The sequence below is a fragment of the Salvelinus sp. IW2-2015 genome, linkage group LG11 (genome assembly GCF_002910315.2).
Source record: "Salvelinus sp. IW2-2015 linkage group LG11, ASM291031v2, whole genome shotgun sequence".
Taxonomy (NCBI): domain Eukaryota; kingdom Metazoa; phylum Chordata; class Actinopteri; order Salmoniformes; family Salmonidae; genus Salvelinus; species Salvelinus sp. IW2-2015.
The window spans coordinates 19,330,626-19,343,973 of NC_036851.1; the positions used below are offsets into that span (position 1 = coordinate 19,330,626).

General features: G+C 41.7%; 1 protein-coding gene across 6 annotated transcripts in view; it reads left to right on the forward strand.

Annotated features, from left to right (window-relative positions):
• Window positions 1-13,348, forward strand: part of LOC111969950 (calcium-dependent secretion activator 1-like) — a 184,002-nt gene that overhangs the window by 44,620 nt on the left and 126,034 nt on the right. The gene's annotated exons all lie outside the window — the stretch shown is intronic.

Here is a 13,348-nt window from a genome sequence, read left to right on the forward strand (position 1 = left end):
AGTGAGCCCTTCAGGATGTCTTAAGTCATCATCCAGGCTTTTGTCTGTCCAGGATTAACCATTCAGTTGCCACACACACAGGACGCTGGCCAAGGACGGCAGGTAGCCTTGCAGTTAAGAGCATTGGGACATTAACCAAAAGGTTGCTGGTTTGAATCCCCAAGCCTACTAGGTGACAAATCTGTAGATGTGTCATTGAGCAATGCACTTAACCCTAATTGCTCCTGTTAATCAAATCAAATCAATTTGTATTTGTCACATGCGCCGAATACAACAGGTGTAGTAGACCTTACCGTGAAATGTTTACTTACAAGCCTACAATGCAGTTCAAGAAATAGTTAAGAAAATATTTACTAAATAAACTAAAGTAAAAAATAAAATAAAAAGTAACACGATAAATAACAATAACTAGGCTATACAGGGGGTACAGGTACGGAGTCAATGTGCGGAGGTACAGGTTTGTCGAGGTAATTTGTACATGTAGGTAGGGGTAAAGTGACTATGCATAGATAAAGTAAATAGTCCGGGTGGCCATTTTATTAATTGTTCAGCAGTCTTATGGCTTGGGGCCTTTTGGACCTAGACCTGGTGCTACGGTATCGCTTGCCGTGCGGTAGCAGAGAGAACAGTCCATGACTTGGGTGACTGGACATTTTGGACCTTTTTCTGTCACCGCCTAGTATATAGGTCATGGATGGCAGGAGCTTGGCCCCGTTGATGTACTGGGCCGTACGCACTACCCTCTGTAGCGCCTTATGGTCGAATGCTGAGCAGTTGCTATACCAGGCAGTGATGCAACCAGTCAGGATGCTCTTGATGGTGCAGCTGTAAAAAAAAAAAAAGAAAAGAGGATCTGGGGACCCATGCCAAATCCTTTCAGTGTCCTGAGGGGGAAAAGTTGTTGTCGTGCCCTCTTCAGGACTGTCTTGGTGTGTTTGGACTAGAGGTCGACCGATTATTATTTTTCAACGCCGATACCGATTTATTGGAGGACCAAAAAAAGCCGATACCGATTAATCGGCCGATTTTTATTTATTTATTTGTAATAATGACAATTACAACAATACTGAATGAACACTTATTTTAACTTAATATAATACATCAATAAAATCAATTTAGCCTCAAATAAATAATGAAAAATGTTAAATTTGGTTTAAATAATGCAAAAAAAGTGTTGGAGAAGAAAGTAAAAGTGCAATATGTGCCATGTTAGAAAGCTAACGTTTAAGTTCCTTGCTCAGAACATGAGAACATATGAAAGCTGGTGGTTCCTTTTAACATGAGTCTTCAATATTCCCTGGTAAGAAGTTTAAGGTTGTAGTTATTGTAGGAATTATAGGACTATTTCTCTCTATACGATTTGTATTTCATATACATTTGACTATTGGATGTTCTTATAGGCACTTTAGTATTGCCAGTGTAACAGTATAGCTTCCATCCCTCTCCTCGCCACTACCTGGGCTCGAACCAGAAACACATCGACAACAACCACCCTCGTAGCAGCGTTACCCATGCAGAGCAAGGGGAACAACTACTCCAAGTCTCAGAGCGAGTGACGTTTGAAACGCTATTAGCGCGCACCCCGCTAACTAGCTTGCCATTTCACATCGGTTTCACCAGCCTAATCTCGGGAATTGATAGGCTTGAAGTCATAAACAGCGCAATGCTTGAAGCATTGCGAAGAGCTGCTGGCAAAATGCACGAAAGTGCTGTTTGAATGAATGCTTACGAGCCTGCTGGTGCTTACCATCGCTCAGTCTGACTGCTCTATCAAATCATAGACTTAATTATAACATAATAACACATAGAAATACGAGCCTTAGGTCATTAATATGGTCGAATCCGGAAACTATCATCTCGAAAACAAAACGTTTATTAGTTTCAGTGAATTACGGAACCGTTACGTATTTTATCTAACGGGTGGCATCCCTAAGTCTAAATATTCCTGTTACATTGCACAACCTTCAATGTTATGTCATAATTACGTGAAATTCTGGCAAATCAGTTCGCAATGAGCCAGGCGGCCCAAACTGTTGCATATACCCTGACTCTGCGTGCAATAAACGCAAGAGAAGTGACACAATTTCACCTGGTTAATGTTGCCTGCCAACATGGATTTCTTTTAGCTAAATATGCAGGTTTAAAAATATATACTTCTGTGTATTGATTTTAAGAAAGGCATTGATGTTTATGGTTAGGTACACGTTGGAGCAACGACAGTCCTCTTTCGCGAATGCGCACCGCATCGATTATATTCAACGCAGGACACGCTAGATAAACTAGTAATATCATCAACCATGTGTAGTTATAACTAGTGATTATGATTGATTGATTGTTTTTTATAAGATAAGTTTAATGCTAGCTAGCAACTTACCTTAGCTTCTTACTGCATTCGCMTAACAGGCAGGCTCCTCGTGAGGCAGGTGGTTAGAGCGTTGGACTAGTTAACCGTAAGGTTGCAAGATTGAATCCCTGAGCTGACAAGGTAAAAATCTGTCGTTCTGCCCCTGAACAAGGCAGTTAACACACCGTTCCTAGGCCGTCATTGAAAATAAGAATGTGTTCTTAACTGACTTTCCTAGTTAAATAAAGGTGTAAAAAAAWAATWATAGGTAACCTGCCTAAATGACTACCGCCCTGTAGCACTCACATCTGTGGCCATAAAAAGCTTTGAAAGGCTGGTCATGGCTCACATCAACACCATCATCCCGCAGTGGAGGCTCCTCATAGGAGGAAGGGGAGGAACTTCCTCCTCAGTAAATTTTATAAAAGTAAAATTGTGAAACATTAAAAGTGATCCTTTTTAGATAAAACTATACTAAATATATTCACGTCACCAAAAATGGATTAAAAGCACACTGTTTTGCAATGAAGTTTTACAGTAGCCTCAGCAGTACTCTGTAGGGTAGCAACATGGTGTAGCCGGAAGAAAGCTAGCTTATGTCCTCCTCTGGGTACATTGACTTTAATACAAAACCTAGGAGGCTCATGGTTCTCACCCTTTTCCATAGACTTATACAGTACTTGTGACAACTTCCTGGGGACATCCTCCAACCTATCAGAGCTCTTGTAGCATGAACTGACATGTTGTCATCCCAATCAAAGGAGCAGAGAATGACTCTAGTACTGGAAGCATAAGCTACAGCTAGCTAGCACTGCAGTGAATAAAATGTGGTGAGTAGTTGACTCAAAGAGAGAGAAAGGCAATAAATGAATTTCTTCCAAAATTAATAAGCAAGATATAGAGAGAGCTCTATATTTCATAGTATATTTTTTTTTAACTTTCACTTACTTAGCTAGCATCGAATGCAGCTAGCTATTTTAGCATACTCAAACACCCGGCTCAAACAGAAAGGGATGCTATGTTAGCTAGATAGCTATGGCTATCCAACCCTGGAACTCTTCCAAGTCAAGGTAAGCTTTTTGTTTTATAAATGTATTTTCACCCGGGCCCGCCGGTGTAACAGCTAATCTGCTTGCTGCTGACTATACACTGTACTACATGATTGTAGCGGGTTTACTAATGTGTTWGTTCTATTAGTTATGTTGACTACGATGTGACAACAATGTAGGCTGTGTTGTAGTGGTTCGTGGTCATGATATGACGGTTTGGCTTGGAAAGGTTTTTTCACCTGGTCACAGACAGCTGATATGTTGTGCACAAGTCCACAAGCGAAGGGAAAAGTTGAGAGGAGGAGAGCGCGTAGATAGATGTGAGAAGGAATTATATATATATAACAAACTGTTTGTATGTGGCTGTTATGAAAGTGAACTGTGTGGGCATGATCAGGGGTGTATTCATTGCACTGATACTGTTGAAAAACGTTTCTCAAACGGAAGTGGGGATAAATATACCTGAATTTGTGCGATAGAAAGTCTTGTTAGACTTAAGATTACACCCTAGATCAGCTAGATGCAGGCAAGAGTGTGCAAGACAGTATTGAATGTGTCACTGTCACCTTGATTACTCAAAATGATCTTGATCTGTCAACCTACGTTGTAAACTTTGCTTCCTAGACTAGGTTGTAGCAACCTCATGATGGGTACAGAGAAAATTAGAGTATCATGTAGTAACCTAAGCCTATCGCTGTTACATTGAACTGGGTGAAAGGAGTATGAATGACAGTCATCCAATATGCTGCAATAGAAATAAGGCCATGTTAATCCTCCCTCATCTTAAATGGCACCGACTGCCACTGCATCCCAGACAACCTGGACCCGCTCTAATTCGCATACCGCCCCAACAGATCCACAGATGATGCAATCTCTATTGCACTCCACACTGCCCTTTACCACCTGGACAAAAGGAACACCTACGTGATAATGCTGTTCATTGGCTATTGCTCAGCATTTAATACCATAGTGCCCTCCTAGCTCATCACTAAGCTAAGGAACCTGGGACTAACCACCTCCCTCTGCAACTGGATCCTGGACTTCCTGACGGGCCACACCCAGGTGTTGAGGGTAGGCAACACCACATCTGCCGTGCTGACCCTCAACACAGGTGCCCCTCAGCGGTGTGTGCTTAGTCCACTCCTTTACTCCCTGTTCACCCATGACTGTGTGGCCACGCACGACTCCATTACCATCATTAAGTTTGCAGATGACTCGATGGTGGTACGCCTGATCACCGATGACGATGAGCCAGCCTACAGGGAAGAGGTCAGAGACCTGGCAATGTGGTGCCAGGACAACAACCTCTCCCTCAATGTTAGCAAGACAAAGGAGTTGTTCGTGGACTACAGGAAATGAAGGGTCGCGCATGTCCACATCGACGGAGCTGTAGTGGAGCAGGTCGAGCGCTTCAAGTTCCTCGGGGTCCACATCATTAAGGAATGGTCTACACACCCCAATCATGGGCCACACACACCAAGACAGTCGCGATAAACGCCTCTTCCCTCTCAGGAGGCTGAAAAGATTCAGTATGGGCCCTCAGATCCTCAAAAAGTTATACAGCTGCACCATTGAGAGCATCTTGACTGGCTGCATCATCACAAGGTGCTACAGACGGTAGTGCGTACGGCCCAGCAAATCACTGGGGCCGAGCTCCCTGCCATCCAGGACCTGTATACCAGGCAGTGTCAGAGGAAGGCCCTGAAAATTGTCAATGACTCCAGACACCCAAGTCATAGACTGTTCTCTCTGCTACCAGACGGCAAGTGGTACCGATGCACCAAGTCTGGAACCAACAGGACCCTGAACAGCTTTTACCCCCAAGCCATAACTGCTAAATAGTTAGTCCAGGTAGCTATTGGTTAAGTATTTAACTATTTGCATTGACCCTTTTTGCACTAAGTCTTTTGACTCATCACATGTGCTGCTGCTACTGTTTATTATCTATCCTGTTTCCTAGTCACTTTAACCCTACCTATATGTACAGTGCCCACCACTAATATTGGCACCCTTGGTAAATACAGTTGAAGTCGGAAGTTTACATACACTTAGGTTGGAGTCATTCAAACTCGTTTTCCAATCACTCCCCACATTTCTTGTAAACAAACTATAGTTTTGGCAAGTCAGTTAGGACATATACTTTGTGCATGACACAAGTAAATGTTCCAACAATTGTTTACAGACAGATTCTTTCACTTATAATTCACAGTATCACAATTCCAGTTGGTCAGAAGTTTACATACACTAAGTTGACTGCCTTTAAACAGCTTGGAAAATTCCAGAAAACGATGTCATGGCTTTAGAAGCTTCTGATAGGCTGATTGACATAATTTGAGTCAATTTGAGGTTTGTACCTGTGGATATATTTCAAGGCCTACCTTCAAACTCAGTGCCTCTTCGCTTGACATCATGGGAAAATCTAAAGAAATCAGCCAAGACCTCAGAAAAAAATGGTAGACCTCCACAAGTCTGGTTCATCCTTGGGAGCAGTTTCTAAACGCCTGAAGGTACCACCTTCATCTGTACAAACAATAGTACGCAAGTATAAACACCATGGGACCACGCAGCCGTCATACCGCTCAGGAAGGAGAGGAAAAAGGGGTAGGCTTGCAAGCCGAAGAACACCATACCAATCGTGAAGCACGGGGGTGGCAGAATCATGTTGTGGGGGTGCTTTGCTGCAGGAGGGACTGGTGCACTTCACAAAATAGATGGCATCATGAGGAATTGAAAATTATGTGGATATATTGAAGCAACATCTCAAGACATCAGTCAGGAAGTTAGAGCTTGGTTGCAAATGGGTCTTCCAAATGGACAATGAATTGTGAAAAACTGAGTTTAAATGTATTTGGATAAGGTGTATGTAAACTTCCGACTTCAACTGTATGAGCAAAACAGGATGTAAAAAAAATCTTTATTGTTTATCCTCTTGGTCTTTCTTTGAAAATATTCACAAAAATCTAACTTTAATTAAAAGTAAAATAATTGAAAGAAAAAATATATTCTTCACATAAAATAAATATTTTTCTAAAATATGTGTTTATTATTGTCACCCCTTCATTCAATACTGTGTGCAACCTCCCTTTGCCAAGATAACAGCTCTGAGTCTTCTCCTATAATGTGTAATGAGGTTGGAGAACACATGGCAAGGGATCTGAGACCATTCCTCAATACAGATTCTCTCTATGCTTGTGGACTGTCCTCTTCAGCTCATCCCACAGGTTTTCTATGGGGTTTAGGCCAGGGGACTGGGTTGGCCATGGCAACCTTGATTCTGTGGTCAGAGAAGCATTTTTGTGTTGATTTTGAGGTGTGCTTTGGTTCATTGTCCTGCTGGAAGATCCAACCAAGGCCCAGTTTAAGCTTCTTAGAAGAGGCAGTCAGGTTTGGATGTAATATCTGCTGGTACTTGATGGAGTCCATGATACTATGTATCCTAACAAGTTGTCCAGGGCCTTTGGAAGAAAGACAGTCCCACAACATTAAAGATCCACCACCATACTTCACAGTGGGATGAGGTACTTTTCTGCATGGCTAACTTTCTGTCTACGCCAAATCCACCTCTGTGTGTTTCCAAAAGCTATATTTTGGTCTCATCTGACCATAGAACCCGTTCCCATTGAAAGTTCCAGTAATGTTTGGCAAACTGTAGGCGCTTGTGTTTGTTGTTTGATGACAGCAAAGGCTTTTTTATGGCAACCCTCCCAAACAACTTGTGGTTACGTAGGTGGCGTCTGATCGTAGTTCTGGAGTCTTTCTGATCCCAAGATCCAACTAACGTCTGCAATTCTCCAGCTGTGATCCCWGATTTTTTTTTTGCCACTGTTACCATCCTCCTCACTGTGCGTGGGGTCAATATAGACACACGTCCTCTTCCAGGCCGACGGTTGACATCTCCAGTTGCTTTAAACTTCTTAATTATTGCCCTGATAGTGGAAATGGGCATTTTCAACTGTTGAGCTATTTTCTCATAGCCATTTCCTGATTTGTGCAGCTCAACAACCTTTTGTCGCACATTAGTACTGTTTTCTTGGGTCTTTCCTATAGTGATGGTTGACTATGGGAACTTGGCCTGTATGTCACCTCATATTTATACCCCAGTGAAACAGGAAGTCATGGTTTAACACTTAAGTATTTCTAATCTCTCAGGTGAATTTAAAACGTAAAATATGCATGGGAATATACTTCAGTTAGATTTTACTCATAAGAATTTCTAGGGGTGTTTTGGAGAATTTTTTAAATTTAATTTACTTCACATTACATTTTTTTTACTTCATTTTACTTTTTGTGAGTATTTTGAATGAAACACCAAGAGGATAAACAGCAAATATATATTTTTTTACAGACTGTCTTGCTCATGTTTACCAACGATGCCAATAAGTGGAGGGCACTGTACATATCTACCTCAATTACCTCATAGCCCTGCACGTCGACTCGGTTCTGGTACCCCGTGTATATAGCCAAGTTATCATTACTCATTGCGTATTTATTCCTAGTGTTATAATTGTTCTATTTGTCAATTACTTTTCCTTTTTCTCTCTGCATTGTTGGGAAGGGCCCTTAAGTAAGCATTTCACTGTTAGTCTACACCTGTTGTTTACGAAGCAAGTAACAGATAAGATGTTATTTTATTTGAGTGTCAGATTGAGTGTTTGAAGAACAGAACAGCTGTAATCCGTGTCCCTACTCGGGTACCTGTCATCATGTACTTTAGGGTTGTGAGTTGGATGCTTTTGAAGGAGATTGAGATACAGATGGTTCCCTCCTATCACATTTTGTAGCAAGCTGTTGTTGCACTCATTAGATGAGTGGTTGTATTCTGGGGATTGCAGTGTAAGAATGGTGCAAAGAGGGCTGGTGGATTTCCAGTTGATAATCTGGGTAATAGGGTGCATTTTATGTTGTGTGTGTGTGTGTGTGTGTGTGTGTGTGTGTTGTGTGTGTGGTGGGGGGGGGGGGGTGGACCTCTACAAAACTGAAGACTAAAGTCATGACTATGTAAACATTTCTGTGAAGGAAACAACCTCAGTGACTGTCTAAATTAAAAATGAGAGCAATATTGTCTTCTGATGAATATGTTTAGCCTGTAATGATGATTTGAGTTAAGGAATAAATTGAATTTCAGCCCTGTTTGGCAGATGCGTGACTTGACCTAGGTGTGGGTGGACAGCATGGGTCTTCTTCCTTTTCACCAGATGGAGTTTGGAGTTATGGATGTGGTCCTGCTGACCGCTGCGCGCTTTTAATGAAAGCACAATCAGCCTATAATTGGTCAAGAATGGACAAGCAACAGCACAACATGGCTGAAGTGACTACACTGCTGGCTTCCCAGGGACTCATATAGAAACACAAAATTAATCATCATGAAAAATAAATAGTATCTTTATTAAAGATGCAGTCCGGGATCTTAAGCGCTTACAAAATTCATAACATATTGTACGAATTGGAATTTGTAACATGTCATACGAATTGCAAAAGACTTTTCAGGATGTAACATATCATACGAAATGGATGACGTACTACACAATTGTGCACCATTTTTTGGAACCCGTTTTGGCACAAATTTTCTATAGGATTAAGGTCAGGGCTGTGTGATGGCCACTCCAATACCTTGACTTTGTTTCCTTAAGCCATTTTGCCACAACTTTGGAAGTATGTTTGGGGTCATTGTCAATTTGGAAGACCCATTTTCGACCAAGATTTAACTTCCTGACTGATGTCTTTGAGATGTTGCTTCATATATCCACATAATTTTCAATTTCGTCATGATGCCATCTATTTTGTGAAGTGCATCAGTCCCTCCTGCAGCAAAGCAACCCCACATCATGATTCTGCCACCCCCGTGCTTCACGGTTGGGATGGTGTTTCTTCGGCTTGCAAGCCTCCCCCTTTTTCCTCCAAACATAACGATGGTCATTATGGCCAAACAGTTCTATTTTTGTTTCATCAGACCAGAGACATTTCTCCAAAAAGTACGATCTTTGTCCCCATGTGCAGTTGGAAACGTAGTCTGGCTTTTTTTATGGCGGTTTTGGAGCAGTGGCTTCTTCCTTGCTGAGCGGCCTTTCAGGTTATGTCGATGCAGGACTCGTTTTACTGTGGATATAGATACTTTTGTACCTGTTTCCTCCAGCATCTTCACAAGGTTCTTTGCTGTTGTTTTGGGATTTATTTGCACTTACAGCACCAAAGTACATTCATCTCTAGGAGACAGAATGCGTCCCCTTCCTGAGCTGCGTGGTCCCATGGTGTTTATACTTGCGTACTATTGTTTTGTACAGATTAACGTGGTACCTTCAGGCATTTGGAAATTGCTCCAAGGATGAACCAGACTTGTGGAGGTCTACAATTATTTTTCTGAGGTCTTGGCTTACTCTTGATTTTCCCATGATGTCAAGCAAAGAGACACTAAGTTTGAAGGTAGGCCTTGAAATACATCCACAGGTACAACTCCAATTGACTCAAATTAGTCAACTAGCCTATCAGAAGCTTCTAAAGCCATTACGTCATTTTCTGGAATTTTCCAAGCTGTTTAAAACTTCTTATGCTGCAATCCCGTCACCGGGATGATATGACAACAGCCAGTGACAGTGCAGGGCGGCAAATTCAAACAACAGAAATCTCATAATTAAAATTCCTCAGACATTCATGTGTCTTATATCATTTTAAAGGTAATCTTGTTGTTAATCCCACCAAAGTGTCAGATTTCAAATATGCTTTTCAGCGAAAGCACTACAAACGATTATGGTAGGTCACCACAAAACCACAATAAGCACAGCCATTTTTTCCAGCGAAAGATAGCTTTCACAAAAAGCAGAAATAGAGATAAAATTAATCACTACCCTTGATTATCTTCATCAGATGACACTCATAGGACTTCATGTTACACAATACATGCATGTTTTGTTTGATAAAGTTTATATTTATATAAAATAATCTGAGTTTACATTGGCGCGTTACATTCACTAGTTCCAAAAACATCAAGTGATTTTGCATAGCCACATCGTTTCAACAGAAATACTCATCATAAATGTAGATGATAATACAAGTTATACACATGGAATTATAGATATACCTCTCCTTAATGCAACCGCTGTGTCAGATTTCAAAAAAACTTTGCGGAAAAATAAACCATGCAATTGTCACGACTCCTTCCGAAGGTGGCTCCCCTTCCTGTTCGGGTGGCGCTCGGCGGTCGTCGTCACCGGCCTACTAGCTGCCACTGACTTTTTCCTCCCCCTCCTTATTTGTTTATTGGTTACACCTGTTTTTAGTTAGGGTGATTTAGTAGGGCTTTATTACCCAGCAGGCCCGCCTGTTGGGTGTGCGGGATTGTTTTGTGTACTGTTTGTGCATGCGTGTATGTCACGGTTCGAGGTAGTTGTATTTTCGGGAACTATTTTGTTCCCCTTGTGTGTTGGGGCATTTGGTTGGAGTGGCGTCGTGTTTCACCTTTTTGGTGATTAAAAGTTACGCTACTCTGAACTCTGTCTCCTGCGTCTGACTCTTTCCTCCACTACACCCCGTGTATTACAGCAATAATCTGAGACGGAGCTCAGAACAATAGCCAAATTAGCCGCCATGTTGGACTCAACAGAAACCAGAAAATACATGATAAATGTTTCCTTACCTTTGATGAACTTCATCAGAATGCAGTCCTAGGAATCCCAGGTCCACAATAAATGCTTGATTTGTTCGATAATGTCCGTTATTTATGTCCAATTAGCTACTTTGGAATTGTTTACCAAACACGCTAACCAAAGTCACAAACCGCGTCCACTATAACGTGACGAAATGTCCAAAAGTTCCGTAACAGTCAGTAGAAACATGTCAAACGATGTACTGAATCAATCTTTAGAATGTTGTTAACACATCTTGAATAACATTCCAACCGGAGAATTACATTGACTTCAGTTGACCGATGGAACAGAGCACCCTCTCACTTGAACGCGCCAGTTCAATGCGTGGGCACCTCATCCATATCTCGCTGTAATTTCATTGAGAGCTTGGTTGAAAATCTGCCACCCCCAGATAAAATCCAAACAGAAAGTGGAACTTCTCAGGTTTTTGCCTGCCATATGAGTTCTGTTATACTCACAGACATAATTCAAGCAGTTTTAGAAACTTCCGAGTGTTTTCTATCCAATACTACTAATAATATGCATATATTAGCAACTATGACATAGGAGCAGGCCGTTTACTCTGGGCACCTCTGTGCACCTTTCATCCAAGCTACTCAATACTGCCCCTTCAGCCATAAGAAGTTAAAGGCACAGTCAACTTAGTGTATGTAAACTTCTGACCCACTGGAATTGTGATACGGTGAAATAATCTGTCTGTAAACAATTGTTGGAATTATATCCAAAAATCTCAGTTTACATTGGCGCGTTATGTTCAGTAATGTTTTGCTTCCTAAACATCTGGTGATTTTGCAGAGCGCCACATCAATTTACAGAAATACTCATCATAAATGTTGATGAAAATACAAGTGTTATACATAGAATTATAGATCCACTTCTCCTTAATGCAACCGCTGTGTCAGATTTCAAAAGAACTTTACGGAAAAAGCACACCATGCAATAATCTGAGTACGGCGCTCAGACACAAAAACAAGCCATACAGGTACCCGCCATGTTGTGGAGTCAACAGAAGTCAGAAATAGTATTATAAATATTCACTTACCTTTGATGATCTTCATCAGAATGCACTCCCAGGAATCCCAGTTCCACAATAAATGTTTGTTTTGTTCGATAAAGTCATTTATGTCCAAATACCTCCTTTTTGTTCGCGCGTTTAGTTCACAAATCCAAATTCATGAGGCGCGAGCACTAGGTCCAGACGGAAAGTCAAAAAGTTCCGTTACAGTTCGTAGAAACATGTCAAACGATGTATAGAATCAACCTTTAGGATGTTTTTAACATAAATCTTCAATAATGTTTCAACCGGAGAATTCCTTTGTCTTTAGAAATGCAATGGAACGCAGCTAACTCTCACGGGCGCGCGCGAGACTGAGCTCATGGCATTCTGCCAGACCTCTGGTTGAAACAGCTCTCATTCTCTCCCCCTTCACAGTAGAAGCCTCAAACAAGATTCTAAAGACTGTTGACATCTAGTGGAAGCCTTAGGAAGTGCAATCGGACCAAATTTACACTGTATCTTGGATAGGCAAAGAGTTGAAAAACTACAAACCTCAGATTTCCCACTTCCTGGTTGGATTTTTTCTCAGGTTTTGCCTGCCATATGAGTTCTGTTAAACTCACAGACATCATTCAAACAGTTTTAGAAACTTAAGTGTTTTCTATCCAAATCTACGAATAATATGCATATCTTAGCTTCTGGGCCTGAGTAGCAGGCAGTTTACTCTGGGCACCTTATTCATCCAAGCTACTCAATACTGCCCCCCAGCCATAAGAAGTTAACATGTTTAAATGTTTTACTCACGTTGGCCGCGGTGAAGGAGAGCCCACAGGTTTTGGTAGCGGGCCATGTCAGTGGCACTGTATTGTCTTCAAAGCGAGCAATGAAGTTTCCCCGTGTCCGCGACGGGGCTGGTTTTCTTTTTGTAATCCGTGATTGACTGTAGACCCTGCCACATTACGTCTCGTGTCTGAGCTGTTGAGTAGCCACACTGTCTGTATTCGTTCAGGTTTCCGGTCGCCTTGCTATGATTAAAAGCAGTGGTTCGCGCTTTTAGTTTTGCGCGYATGCTGCCATCAATCCACGGTTTCTGGTTGGGGAAGGTTTTAATAGTTACCGTGGGTACAACATCACCGATGCACTTGCTAATAAACTCGCTCACCGAGTCCGCGTATACATCAATGTTGTTGTCTGTGGCTATCCGGAACATATCCCAGTTCATGTGTTCGAAGCAACCTTGAAGCATGGAATCCGATTGGTCGGACCAGCGTTGAACAGACCTGAGCACGGGCGTTTCCTATTGTAGTTTCTGTCTATA